Source organism: Telopea speciosissima, chromosome 11 (assembly GCF_018873765.1).
Source record: "Telopea speciosissima isolate NSW1024214 ecotype Mountain lineage chromosome 11, Tspe_v1, whole genome shotgun sequence".
NCBI classification, from domain to species: Eukaryota; Viridiplantae; Streptophyta; class Magnoliopsida; order Proteales; family Proteaceae; genus Telopea; species Telopea speciosissima.
In genome coordinates this window covers 34,549,302-34,564,973 of record NC_057926.1, presented here as the reverse complement: position 1 = coordinate 34,564,973, position 15,672 = coordinate 34,549,302, and positions in this window count along the sequence as shown.

Sequence of the window (15,672 nt, the reverse complement as noted above, 5' to 3'; positions counted from 1 at the left end):
TACAAGGCGACAGTAACTGGGAATCTCGTATTCCAAGCTTTACGAAGTGCTTCATCGATAGCTTGACGCCTATATGGTTTACCCGCAATGACGAAACCAACTAAAGTGAGGTCCCATGTGTGAGAACTATTGCCTTTTGAGTTCTCATCAACCAGGAAGACATCTTCATCTTCAATGTCACTTTCTTCAAAAGTTTCCACAGAAGGGTAGTTCATAATATTAGTAGGAGAGGGTGTATGGTGGTGTAAGGGCTGTGGGAATGCAGATCTCTGAGGAGGGGGTGGAGTTGGTAGTGTAGGGTGTGGTTGATGCATAACTACGAAAAAAATATCAAGGGATAAAGAGGGGAAGACTAGAATCGAAGAAATCAAGGAGAGAACAAGGAAGAGATGAAGGGAGCAGATGAGTCACACCAGTATGGTGGAAGAAGAAGCACGCCAAAGAGCGGAAACAGGCTGTTGTTAGGATAGATTTTCTCATTGACACCCTAAAGGTGTCAATAAATTTTTAACCTTACTATTGTGCTCCTTATTTTATTCCCAAAAGTTATTTAATACAAGGGTAAAAAAGGGGTTTTTTAAAGTTGAAAGTCATTTAATGCAACATTTAATGCAATTCCCATACAAAATGACAAATTTATCCTCATTGAAAAAAGTGCATTAAATATTTTTGAAAATAAAACAAAGGCATTTGAATGAACCTATCAGCTTCTAAATATGGCTAGAGACGCGTCATTGACACTTCCATAAATCTGTATTGGGTTATGGATGAATGACTTTCCTACATATTCCCTGAGTTTAATAAAGCCTTATCTTTTCATTTCTAACATTTTGTTTTTAGTTAGTTAATCAAAAGAGGGGTTTTTTTTACTCTTTACGATTTAATTGGATCAGATAAGGAGGCCAAACAAGAAGGTGAAACATGGGCCTATTAGGGCCAAGTCAAAACTACTCCCAAACCTAACCAAGCCCACCAGGCTGAGAGGTCTCAAGACTCTCAACCCTACATAAGCCATTCGAGTTGGAGTCAGCCAGTTAATCTTAAAAATATTGTTGAGGTTGTGCTGAGTTTAAGCAAACAATTTTTATTTTTTGCTTGCGCTTGGAAAATTTTACGCGACAAATTTTACTTCGTAAATGTAAAATTTTACATGTTGAAAGATTTTCTAATGTTTGTTTCCATTAAAAAATAAAGAACACTTTTCAACATTTAAAATTCTACATCTAAAATTTTTTGAAGTGAAAATTTTCAAGCAAATTTTTTCAGGTAAAATTTTACGCCAAAACAAACGGAGCCTTTATTTCCCCTCTTTTTTTTAATAATCCACAAATAGAAACTAATATGATATTTCATAATTATTTTTATACTAAAAGGTATATATAAAGAACTTTAGTGGGGGTAAGGTTGCATAGATTATGACCCTCTCCAGACCTAGTGGCAGTAGTCTCGTGCATTGGGTACGTCCTTTTTAAATGTCTATTAGTCATTTAAATATTTTTATATGTGTATACTCGCATATATGGATGCTTTACATGGACTTTAATTATACATATATAACAATATTTCTAGTACTAAAGAACTTCAATTAAAAATTATTAATTAAAGAATAATATAATGAAATTATTTTTGGTATTTTCACGTTTCAACTTTCTCACATCCAGATGTTGATCATTAACCAAAACATGCAATTGTATTGTTGATAGCTTGGCAAGGAAGGCCCTATCAATTTCGTGTAAGTCGGAGTGGTCGCATTCCAGTCCTTGGCTTCATGAGTTAGTTGTTCAGAAAGCCTTGTGTAGTTCACGATTTTCTCATGAATGAATCTTCCATTTATCAGGGAAAAGAAAACAGATGATGATCATTAACCTACCACTCCAGAGTTCTTATTTGAGAGGATGGGCCTTGGTGACGATAAAGGATGCTCTACTGTGACCAAGCGGTCACGAGTTCGAGTATGGAAACAACCTCTCTGTGAAAGCAGGGGTAAAGTTGCATACATTATGACCCTCCCCAGACCCCATAGTGACGGGAGTCTAGTGCACTGGGTACGCCTTTGTTTTTTCAAAGTTCTTATTTCTATGTCATACAACAGTTAATGATAATTAAACACTTTTGCATACATGTATACTTACATATATAATTGTGTATTATAAGCATTCATAAGTAGTTTCTAAAAAAAAAAACATTCATAAGCACACATTCAAGTAGGTATAAAAATGGGTTAAGTGCTAGCTTCTGACAAAAAATGATGAATCCCATGCTAGGCTTGATCTATAAATTAGGGTATGTATTAAGGCTCAGGCCCGGCCCTGGTCCAGGCCTTGCCAAGTTGGGCTTGGGTGTGGGCTTGCTTGAAGTAAGTGCGTTCAAATGCAAGAGATATAAGTTCTTTTAAATGTCAGACCTAAATATGAAAATTCTTGAAATGGCAAAACAAATTACAAAGAAGCGAGTTTTCCCACACCTATGTTCAAGGGAAAATCCCTTAACCAATGGATTCGGATAGGTCTATAGGGTATAGGGAAATAATGGAGGTATTATCAATTATTCGTAAATAGGGAACAAATATTGACAGCCAATGATGGTTGTACTTTTCCTTCACAGACAGTGAAGGAAAACTTTCTCCAATAACTTTCTCTGAGATGGGGTAGGAGCCGTATGATAGTAGGCGGTAGAGAAGAGATCGTAGACGATCATTGTTGAGAGGAGAGTTGCAGGCGAGCTTTGGGGAGCAAAGAACGAGAGGAGAGTTGCAGACGAGCCAAAGCATTTGAGAGGAGAGTTGCACAAGTCACAGGTTTTGGCCCTTTTTCTCGATCTTCACTCCTTTTAATTTGTTCTCGTTCTTTACAGACCGTGTCTGAGACGGTCTGTAAAGACCGTTCTTTTGATGAAGATGCCCTCCGGTTTGTTCTGAAAGACCAAAAAAGCGAACCGATAATTCAAACACTTTATCCTGTTTTTTTCTTCTCAAAGAACGGAAGAATGGTAAAGAACGCCGTTCCGGCCGTTATGATAAGCTTCTCAAGATGGTCCACCATTTTCAGCCACATGAATAGTGTTTTAGCTGACTGACCATTGTAACCCACCCATGCATGTTCATGTATCATTTTTCATCCATTCTTGTATGTCCATGCACCCCTCTTGTAGTCCTTAGATTTTCAAACCTTTATATTACTACTTGTCTGGTTTGAAACTTGACATTGTGATCTATCTGGCTATAAAATTTGTCCCCTCGAATCTGCTATGTGGCAAATATTTAGACCGTCATGAGAAGCTTATTGGGACAAGCTGTCCTAGGTTGTGTTTGATGTCTAGTCTTCATAATTTCAAAGTTTATCATCTCAGAATGCATTACCAAACTAGAATACATTCCAAAAATGCATACCAAACGCAACTCTAGATACATTTGGTCCTAACTAAAATCCCTTAGTCATGAAAAATGCCTTTTATCCAACGGATAAGAAAATTATACCTTATTATTAAACAAGTAAAGCACTCATTTTTATTTATTTATTTATTTACTAGCATTGCATACTTTACATGCATGTGTATATATAATCTAATACCAAACCAATTCAATTTACCTAAGTATTCTTAAGTTTTAAGCCCATAATAGCCCATTTGAAATCTCCCACTCATATGGTTAATTTGTTTATGGGTGCACGTTCTTTGTCCAGGAGCGCATCTAGGCGCAGGTTGCGTCAAGACACATGAGGTGGGATAGGGGCAGGATAGGGGCGGGAGTTTGGGTCATTGGGGGGGGGGGGGGATGGGCGGGCTGGTCATTCCATCCACCTCCACCCCCATGTGTCTGGACGTACCCTACACCCCCAGTGCAGAGAACTTTATCCTTTTGTTTATTGTTCTAAAGAGAACGTAGTCAAGACAATATACAATTTAACAAAACAAAGGAGAAAGTGATTGAAAGGTAGGATAGTTGGCTAGTCCTAATTGGATCTCGTAGTGTTTATCCGTTTATTCGATCCGATTACTTATTGGATTACTCATTAATACTGGATTGGATTTGATCAACAATGCCCTTAATTATATATGCCTTTATGTGAATGGGTTTTTTATTATCTTCAAATAAAAATTTGATTTATTAATAGTAGTTAATAACCCAACTCTAACTTCCCACCATCATCACCCTTATTGCCATCACTAATTTTGAATCTCTAGAATTTTAATTCCTTTAAAATGAAGCTGCCTACCTTGGCTTCGACTCGAGAATAACCATAAACACGTGAGATCTTTCTTAATTGAAGTGTTGGAAGTGTCTAAATGATTTCTCTATAGATGTATTTAAAATTTGACATTTTCTTTTAGTTGTCCCTTGTCTTTTTCTTTAAAAAAATTTATGACAGAGATATAAAAGGATTTTTAAAAATAATTTTAAAGTAATATATGTTTTATATTTATCAAAACGTGTCACTAATATGCATATTATTTGAATTAAAAAAAAAAAACACAATACCTTCATTAAAAAAAATATTATATATTATAAATTAAACGAATAAAAAAATAAGATTATGAATTATTTAATACCTTAAGAAATGTGAATAAAAAAAATCCCTTTCTTAATTGACCAGCATTTTATTTTGCAAAGACCTTCCAACACAACTATCAAACAATTAATAACCAAGATTTCCAAGAGAGTGTAATGCAGGGTCCATCAATCCATTAATTTGGCACTTCTATTTTAGTTTTTTGTTTTTAGTTTTTAGTTTTTTGTCAATGAATACGTCTCTGCTAGTTTGTTTTGTATTAAAGCCGCTGAGACTAGAGTTCCAATATTTAAAGCAAAAGTTGGAATGTCAATATAACTCCTCTTCCTTTTCAAACTGAAGCTGAAAGTATATGATTTGACAGGATCTGATGGAAGGAACGGCAAGCTTCGTGTTGGAAAGATCAATCAGGTACGTCTCCTATGTTTTTTTCCGTAATTTAGGTACGACTCATATGTTAAAAGGATGCTATAAGAATTTAGTTCGTCTTTAGGGAGCCCAGCATGTTCAGGGTGCATCTAACCATTGGATTGTGTTGCACATATTTCTAGGCATGTATTGAGATATGTACGGCATAGCTCAATTGTTTGATGCCCCTTAGATGCACGCTGGGTTTTCTGGAGACGATCCTGATCCTTATCTTAAGAAGAAAAGAAAGAAAAAAAAATTTGGTAGAAAGAAAAAAAGAAAAATAGAAATCTTTATTACTTTTGGTTTGTTTTTTTCCCAAACCAAACACCAAAATTTACTAAGAAATAGAAGAAAAAAAAGTTTTAACTTGGAACTTTTATGCTCCAGAAACAAAAAAGAGAAATAAAGGAGGAGTTGATATTTAATGAGCACATGGTTAATTAGATGGGCAAACAGTATTTTCATGTTCAAAATAAAACATCACCTCCAATGCAACTTCAACCACCACCATCGTTACTACTACCACTACAGTCACTGCTATCGCCCAACCACCACTGCCACCTCGCCACCACACCTCCACCTCCACCTCCACCGCCACCCGTTCCACCAAATTTTTGGGTATTCAATGGCATTTTAAAAAATTTATAAAAGTTCAGAAAAAGAATTTATTGTGCATAACAAACGCGTTTATATTTCTTTGCTAGCTCAAAAACGGAAATTACTATGTTACTAAACTCGTTTTTTCCCCCCAAAATTTAAGCCCAGAGCAGAAATACAAAAAACTATTTTTGGAATAGAAACATGGCACAAAAACACAAGTGTTTTAATGTAGGGTCTTTCTACCCAAAAAAAATGCAAGGACATTATAAAAGTATTGGTATCACTAGACATCGATTCCAGTATCGTTCCGATCTCAAATCGTGGAAAAGTACAAACCAAGGGTAAAACAGTTAAAATCTCAAACTTTAGAAAAAAAAGGACAAAGCTATCCGATATGGACCGATCCGTGTTGATTTGTATCGGTATTGTATCGGTTTCCAAGGTGACCAATACCCAATCTAATACTGTGCACTAAAACCATGGTTATGAGTTATCATATTACCAATCAAGGGTGAGTGAAGATCCATACTACTCAAAGTTTCAGTTCAAAAATTTAGGGAAGTTCTTAAATGTAATTTTAATGTGAAAAATTGCATGTCATTTGATTATGTGATATTAGAATGACATTTTAGAATTTGGAAGAAGATTTTCTGATTTGGCGGTCCATACAACAAAGCCATGGTTGGGTGCCTATATTTGCAATGTGATAGATTGGATCCAAGGGCTTCTACTCACATGTCAAATTTCAACCCCGAATGGAATAGGCCATGTGGCAAAATGGATCATTATAAAATCAAAGAAGTTGACATGGGTGCAAATGTAGGCTATTACATGAGGATAAATGATTGAATCTGGTCTGAAAATTCATACATGGTATCCAATGATCATATTTATCACTCATCCTTTCACGTGGTGGAATTAGGAGTATTTACTTTTACCAAAAAAAAAAATAAAAGGAATTAGGAGTATTTACCAATTTTTGCCTTAAAACTTATATTTTAAACTCATTTTTTAACCACTTGTACTTGTAGTACTCAAATTTTAAAACTTAACCAATGATTGTTGTGAGATCTTCTATCATAGACCCAACCAAGAATACCAGGTCCAAAAGACAAGACATTTGGGTAATAACAAGTATAAAAACTATGGGAAGTAGTTTTCTGCACAGGAGTGTGGCTTACGCTAGCACTCCCATGTGTCTATCTCTCTCCTCCACAAAACAAGGGGGTAGAGGTGTCTTTTCAAATGGAGAGGAGAGAGATAGACTCATGGGAGTGCTGGCATAGACCACACTCCCGGACAGAGAACTTTCTCCCAAAAACTATATAGGATGTTTCATGCTTTTAAAAAAATAAAAAATAAAAAAAAGGAAAAATTTTGCTGTAGCCAAACTTTGTGAATTAGAAGTTGTAACCTTAATTCTTTTTGTTTTTTTTGCCCCTTTTACTATCGCACTTTTTTTACCAAAAAAAAAAATATCACACTTTTTACTTTAATAAGGGTAAAATCCATTTATTTCATATGTCAACTTTAAAACATGCAAGACAATGATAGCTCTTGATAGTGAGATAATAGTAAATATTCATTTTTACCGTTAACTTAAAAAAACTTTGAAAATAAAACAAGGGGCAATCAAAATAGGGTTTACCAATTTTGTGACAACAAAGAGCAATATACAAAAAGGTATTATAGATATCAGGTAGGAACATGCATCCATCTTCGGTCTTGCAATTGACTCTTTTGTGTGGGTCGGAAGGAGAAGGAGGGATTATGATTCTCTCTTTTCTTTTAGGAAATTGCCATCTAGATAATGGTCCAAGACTCATAAATGTGTGGGGGAGAGAAAGTTGACTCAAATGGTAAGGCAAAGGTTTGCCCAAATCTTGGGAGTTGCTACCTAGATAAAGATCCAGGACCCATAAATGTCTAGGGACTACTGCAGTGTTGTGGCCATGGAAGAGATTATATAGATATATGATGTTCAAACAAGGTATTATGATTATCTAACTATCAAGTGATTGAGTTGTTATACAAACAGAATAAGTAGACTCATTTTGCAAAATAAATGTTTTTTTCAATTTTTTTTCTTAACACAAATTGTATGAGATAATTATAATATGGTCTTATGGTCCAAGTGGGACACTCTAGGGATTTTATTCCATTAGTGTAACCCACATGACCAATTAAGTAACTAGTGAGCTACCAAATATCTCATTGTTTTGATTTGATTTATTTATTAACTTTAATTCGAAATAGTTGATACCCATTCCATAACAGTTAAGTTAATTGAGAGAATCAGAGTCAAAAATCTAATTGTTTTCCTTAATGGGAGGATTGCATTGGTTGTCAATAAATAGAGGGTCCTTGGTCCTTTTTCTATCCCATGTTAATATTGTTTAATAACTTCCATTGTTGAGAAACATTGAAGGGCAGAAAGAGAGAGAAACTTTTGAGATTCCATAACCAGCATAGTACGTGATTCTTGGAGACGGCTCACATAGAGCATTCCACGATGAATGATATATGTTTTCCTACTCTAATTTTACTATTTGTGATTCAAGATTTACATAGGCTAGATCCTATTGTTCATGGATTTATGGGGATGTAAAAATCCCAAATTCCGTGCATGACGCCTTCCACCATGATATTGCAATTCGAGAGGTATTATCAGTACGTCATCTCGAGCATCAAAACCTTCATAGGAAATGGAGCTCTCGAAGAAACTGTCCCCAAGATTCAAGAGTCAGCCAGTGAACTCCATTTAAAAGGACCAAAGAACCGCCATTAATGTTGTTCAAACTTAGGAGCTCTAATTGGGTGGGAGGGGATAAATCAAGGGGTTGCTCTTGAGAATGAATTAGACCCAGGATGTAAGTACCGCAAGCTACTGCAATTCTTCAAACGGTCTAAAATGGTTCCATACACAAAATTCAGACCCAATTTCTGCAAGAATTTAAGCTGGCAGAGCAAATCACCGGGAAGAACATTGACCAGATCGATTTTTGTTAATTGTTGCACCATTGCAGCACTATGTTGCATTAGGAAAGGGAGAGAAAATGAGAACATGAGTCAAAGGTCTGACCAAAACTCATTGAGAAGAAAACAGAAGAGGACATTGTGAGGAAGAGAGAGAAGAGAACAAGAGAGGTGGGAGAGAGAGAGAAAACATGAACGGGGTAGAGAATGAGGTACAAAATATTATCAATGGATTTCCATTTCAATATAATACCATTTTATGTGGGTTTTGACATTTTTTGAGAAAAGTTAGGTTCACCCATTGAATTTTACTTTTGAAATTACATTTTTTTGGTTTTTTCTGTAGTGAATCATTGTGGGTAGTTTCAGCCTGTTAGACCAATATGGGTCTAAGTAGTAAGACAAGTAGAAGAAATAGAAATACCAAAATACAAAGAATAAATTCTGCCAACTTACAAGTTCGATTAACGACAAGTTGATGAAAGCGATGTCGCCAAAACAGTAACATACGAACAAAAACAAGTTGAGACGCACCAAAGAGATGTTGTCCTTAAGGTCTAAAAACGCCCATGTGTGAGTGCAACCGGGGTTTCTTGCGCTTTCACCTCCAAGATTACTCAACCTCAAGTGTACTAGTTGCACGAAGTGTTTGACTGTAGTGAGAGGGCAAGGCTAGGCTTACAAAACAACGTTTGAAAAGTTTTAATGCAAACGATCAATGGTAAAACATAGCAACAAAGCAGCCTACAAATACAAGTACTGTATTTAATATTTGTATACAAGTATTTTGAACAGAAAGCAGAACGCTTGAAGTGATTATTTACCCATACGTGTAGATGCCTATGACACCCTTACACATATGTATAGATGTCTATGACACCCTTACACATACGTATAGGTACTAATAGTACCTTTGTATGTGTGTGTACAGGTGCGTGTGGTGTATCTTTTTTTTTTGGTAGAAAATCAATTTATTGAAGATGCCGGAAACAACTCCTATCGTCTACCACACATGGATAGCTAGGCAGGGATCGGAATTTGGCCAAACAGTCCGCTCCGTAACAGACTGGGCCCTCCTGGCCAAGGTGTCTGCCACAACATTAGCAGCCCTGGAAATATGATGAAACTGACAGGAATCAAAGTAAGAAGCCAAATGCAGGGTATCCTTAATAAGAGGACGGATAGAAAGCGCAGAGTTGTGGCCCTGGTTGAGCAGCTCATTGATGACCCCAATATTGTCACTTTCCACATTAACCGAGAGAGTGCCTTTAGAGATAGCCTCAAGGAGACCTTGCCTGGTAGCCATAGCCTCCCCCACATCCACATTAGTGAAACAAATTGGGTTAGAGACCGCCAGGATGCATCGGCCATATTGGTCCCTAATAAGAAAACCGATACCACTCTTCTTTCTCTCCTTACTATAAGAAGCATCCCCATTTATCTTCACACAACCCGGGAGGGAGGAGACCAGACCTGAGATATGGGGGGGTCACCTGCAACCTCGCCATCACAACTGAACTGTGAGCCCCTAGAAACTCCCTATAGGCCTTAGAAGCTGCTCGAATCACCTCCTCAGGGCTCCAGACTATGTTGTTGAAGAGCAGATCGTTCCTCGCCGTCCATAGATACCAAATGATGAAAGAGAGAGAGATTGGTTTGCTTTGGCGAGCTCCTTTGGGTGATGGCTAAAGGTCAACCACGAACTCAGCCACTCATGCATTTTCACATCTTCGTTCGCAAGGGCTCTATGCGAGAGAGCACTGCCAATCCAAACGCTCCTTGCAAATTGGCAAGATAATAGGGTGTGCACACTAGTTTCCTCAGAAATACCACACCACTGACAGGCTGTATCCACCTAAAACTGTCGATGACGAAGAGCTGAGGCCGTAGGCACTCCACCCCTGTACACCCTCCATAGAAAATTCTTGATCTTCGGTAGCGTCTCAATCCTCCAAATCATCTTCCACGTAAGCTCAGGGACCTCTTCCCAAGAGTGGAGGGAAGAAGAAGAAGCTCTCTGTCCTGTTCTTGATTACGAAGGACATAGTAGGAACTTTTCGCTGAGAAAGCACCATCCTTCGATCCTCCCCAAATCAGCCTGTCTAAATTATTGAAGAGGCGCAACTAGATTTGTAGGATAGCCATCTGATCAGAAGGGTGGAAATATTTTTCCACCAAGGCACGATTCCAAACTCTGTTATCCTGGTCAATCAACTCGGCTACTTTAGTGAGGGGGCAGAACTCGCGGAAGGGTGATTTGGTTTGAAACCCTGAGCTTTTGGTATCCATTTATCATGCCAAATATCAATGCAATCCCCAGTTCCCACCTGCCACAGGAGACTAGCCTCAAGCGCCTGACGCCCCACTAGGATACTCCTCCAAGCCCAAAACGGGGACGATCCAAGAGAGGCGTCCATAAAATCACATTTAGGAAAATAAATACTCTTCAAAAACTTAGCCCAAACCGAGTCTGCTTCTTTCCAAAGTCTCCAGGCCATCTTAGAGAGCAAGGCCTTATTTTGAAGCTCTGGATCCTTAAAACCCAACCCTCCCTTCCCCTTGGACTTACAGAGCCTCGACCACGACACCCAGTGTAACTTCTTCTTGCTAGAACCATCACCCCAATAAAAGTTTGCTGCAGTCTTGCGTAAGTGGGCATGGTGAGAAGCCGGCAGCTTAAAGTGTGATGCAGCATAATTAGGGAGGGAAAAAGCCACAGCCTTCATCATGATCTCCTTTCCTGCAAAAGAGAGTAAATGCTTCTTCCACCTTTCAAATTTCTTATCTGCCTTATCCGAGATCTCCTTAAATAAAGCTGCCTTGGAAGAACCAAAATAAAAAGATATTATCAACCTTGTGTGTGGTGTATCCATGTAAACATGCAACTTTTCAGGACAAAGCTGAAAATAAAAAGATATTATTATAAGGGATACTTCTCTTTAGAATCCCAACCCTTAGGTTCCAATCCCCATTTATAAGTTTGGGAAACCATTCTTCCACTTCTAATGTGGGACTAAAAGTTGTGCACTTTGTTGCTTTAGCTCACATTACCAAATGCAAGAATTCAAATATTGAAGGGAAAGTAAAAAGTGCTTTTGAAATATTTTAAAACCAAATAAAATACAACAAAGCCATTGAAAATAGGTTAAAATTTTTCATAATGAATTCAATTGTTATGTGGGTCTCAAATTCTTGTATCCGTCTCGAAGATTAGCCCATTGCGACATTTTTTGTGACAATCCAAGTGGGATTCTTTTGAGATCTATGATGGTAGTTCAAACATTTTTGTTGATGCCTTCGTGGTACGGTATGACCCGACCTGATGGATCGACCTGTCTTAGAGGAGTATTTCTATGTTTTATTGTCTTCTTGTGTAAGCAAAAAAAAATATGAGATTTGAGGATTTTCGAGGGTTTTTCTAGGGAGAGTTATTGCTGCAACTTTTAGTGTTCTTGAGAGATCTCCACTGTGCTTTTCTTCCATCACACAAATCGTATTGGTGTGTGAACCACATTAAATCTTTGTGTCATCTTTGCTCTATTTTGTTTCTTCGTGTTTGCGTTAGCACTAATGACAGCCAGCTCCTCCTTTTAAGAAATCAGTGACTTCTAAATTCTCTAAAATTAAAAGAGATCGAATGGTTATTTCCAATCCTACTTTTGTTGTTCCTAAACCAAGCTTTCATTTCAGAAGTTTCCATGCATTACAATGGAATCTTTTGTCATGAATCAATAAAACATTAGTAGAAATTATTGTTTTTCAAGAAAAACCAATCCACAATCCAAAAGTATATTGAAAGAACTCTCTAAAAATGGAGACACATGATGTGATAACGATAGTATTCATTACAATTTTTATCCTCTCAAGTGCGGTGCACTGCCTATGATAAAATGTTGTTGGCATGGAATCGGTAGCACGAAGTCAAAGAGTGACAAATGCAAGTAATGACTTGCATGACAAAATGAAAATGCTTACTTCATGTTCTTGCTGGTCGTTTGTATCAATTAATGAAGAAGAAATTAGAGAAGAAGAAAAGGGGGCGCCCGTTATGGTTGACACAACCCTTCATTGATCCCGTTGGTTGAGTTGGCTCTGATACCAATTGAGTCAAAAATTCGCACACTAATCGGCACAGTTAAAAACTGAAGCGTGTAATAAGGACAAACTCAGAAAAGAAAGAGATGCAAAGACATAGGATTTACGTGATTCGACACAGTGGCTTACATCCACGAGACAATAACATGGAACTCACTTCACTAATATAAGAAAAATTATAATCCACACCCCTCACTCACAACACTATATGTGGGACCCACTCAATAAAGAAACTCTCACTTATAGTATAATTCTCACAACTCCCCAAATTAAAAGAGATGCAAAGATAATATACCCAAAGGTATTTCCTACTAGTGAAAATCCAATCCAAGCTCAAGAACACTCTCAAAGCTTTTTGAGAATTTCGTTCTTGGTTCATTGTCTTTTATTTTCAAAGATCTCTCCCTTCCTCTATTTATAGACGAAGGAGAGCAGGAGAAAGATGTATTGAATTGGTTCCATAGCTGACTCAACCACTGGGGTCGGTGGAGAGTTGTGTCAACCATGGCAGGCGCCCCCTTTTCTTCTTCATTACAAATTGATATAATATATCAATTTTAGTTCGAAATGTGGCGGGATATGGAGTAATCTCTCTGAAGAAGATTCACACCAACGACAACGTTGCAGATATTTTGACGAAGCCTGTTGCGAGGGAGAAGTTCATATGGTGCAGAACTTCTCTTAAGCTTGTAGTTTCCTGAGAGGTGACGCTTGGGCAATTCAGAGTTGTGAAGACTATTTTCAAAACTAGTCTTCAAATGGGAGAATATGATAAAATGTTGTTAGCATGGTGTCGATAACATGAAGTCAAAGAGTGATAAATGTGCACGACAAAATGGAAATGCTTACCTTATGTTCCTGCCATGGTCCGAGAACTCGCGAGATCTCGTTGAGATTCTCGATTTTTTGAAATTCCAAGTCGAGATGGGCATCGATACACAAAGGGCAATATCTCGCCGAGATCTCGGGTCATAGGCATATCTCGGGTCTCGGACCATGGGTTTTACCCATTTAACTTAAGATATAAGAAGCCATCTCGACAAAACTTGCTAATCTCGACGAGTTCTATCAAGAGACCTCTGTTACCTCTCTTCTACTCTTCATTTTTTTCATGGATTGAAAGCTTTGGAAGATGATTTTGCTCCAAACAAAATATTGAAGTTCACATTTGCAAGATTCATCAAGTTTTTGAAGGATTTTTGAAAGGTAAGCCATTTTCTCTAAATCTATTTTTTTCAAAAAAAATTGATGAAACCTTGGTAGATTCATGCGATTTTAAGTTATGTTACATAACTTTGGCCGATCTATCACTTGATGGAGTCCGAATTTTTTTTTCGATTATGAATTTTTTTATTATAATTTTTGAAAAAAATTGAAAAAAATAGGATAAATACTTATTGTTTGAATATGATTTTCATATCTGTTAGACAAGTTTCGATGCTCTACAACCTCATCGTCATTTTTTTTTTCACCCATTAAAAAAAATATTTTATTTTTTAAATTTAATAATAATATTATTAAAATATTTAAATATATATATAAAATTAAGGAAAAATACTTGTTTTTATTGGAAAATTATGCACAACATATGTACATAGTGTCCAACTTCAAATGGTGTCTAATACATCATTATGTTATAATATTTTATACTTTAAGGTATAATTATTTTTAATAAAAATTATAAATATTATTTTTAATAAAAATTATTTTTAATTAAAAAATTAATACTAGGATTAGGGAATAAATAAGAGATAGGTATTTGATTGTTCTAGTAGCTTCACATTATGTTTAATAGTTTTGAATACAATACTTTAAGTGTTTAATGCTTTACTTTAAGTCTGTAATAGTTACTAATACATGTTTTTTTTATGTAACAGTGTAAAAAATAAGATATTTCTTACACAATGGGGGATATAGCATGGCTACATGGAGTCCCGATGTCCGAAGACAAAAAGAAGTCAAAGTGTAACTACTGTGGAAAGATTTTAAATTCTAGATGAGCAACTAGGTTAAAGCAACATTTGTCTGGTACAGGCAAGGATGTTGCCTCATGTCGAAATGTTCCGAGCCAAGTGAAACTGGCTATGACACAAAACTTGAGAGGAGTACGAACAAAAAAAGCTGAGAGGAAAAGACAACAAATAGCTTTTGATGAGGCAGATCTAGAGAGACCTGGTGTGGAGATCTGTGAAGGAGATGATATTGAATATAGGCCTACAGCTGGTGAATTCGAATCACAGGCTGAATGGAGGATTTACCAGCAAACTTTGGCAGAGAGTAGACAAAGTTTTCATTTTGAGAATATGAGAGCATATGAGCAAGCAATAGGAGCTGATGGATCTGGGTCAGCTGTACCAGTGCAAGAAGCTGAGAGGAGGAGAAGCACTGGCACAAGAGATATCCCACGGCCCTAAGCCCAACCACGAGCACATTCTCTAGATCCCATTTTTGAGTAGGATCCATCTACCTTTAGGCAACAAGATGCCTACCAGCCATCCATCCCACAAGTGTTTGGCGGTAAACAAGAGGAAGCACAGAAAGCCTTCGGTAAGTTCATGCTATACAATGACATTCTAGCTAATGTAGCACAAGGAACATACTATAATGCATTCGTTGACGCTGCAGGGAGGGCTGGCCCAGGATGGAAGGGGCATTCACCATATAAGTTATATATAATGTTTATTTGCCTCAAGAGGTAGAGGACCTGAAAGAGTACATAGAGGGTTTGAAGCTAAGGTGGGACACATATGGGGTTACTCTTATAGCTGATGGTTGGACTGGACCTACTAGACAATCCATTATAAATTTCATGGTGAGTTGTAATAGGAAGACTGTATTTTTGAAGTCTATCGATGCATCAAAGCATGTAAAGGAAGCATCATACTTGTATAAGCTACTGAAGCAAGTGGTGGAGGAAGATATAGGAGCAAAGAACGTTATCCAAATTATGATGAATAACGGTTCTAATTTTAAGAAGGCTGGAGAGAAGTTGATGAACAAGAAGAGTAAGAGGATCCGCCTCTTTTGGACTCCATGTGTAGAACATTCCATTGATTTAATGCTAAAGGACATGGGAAAAAAA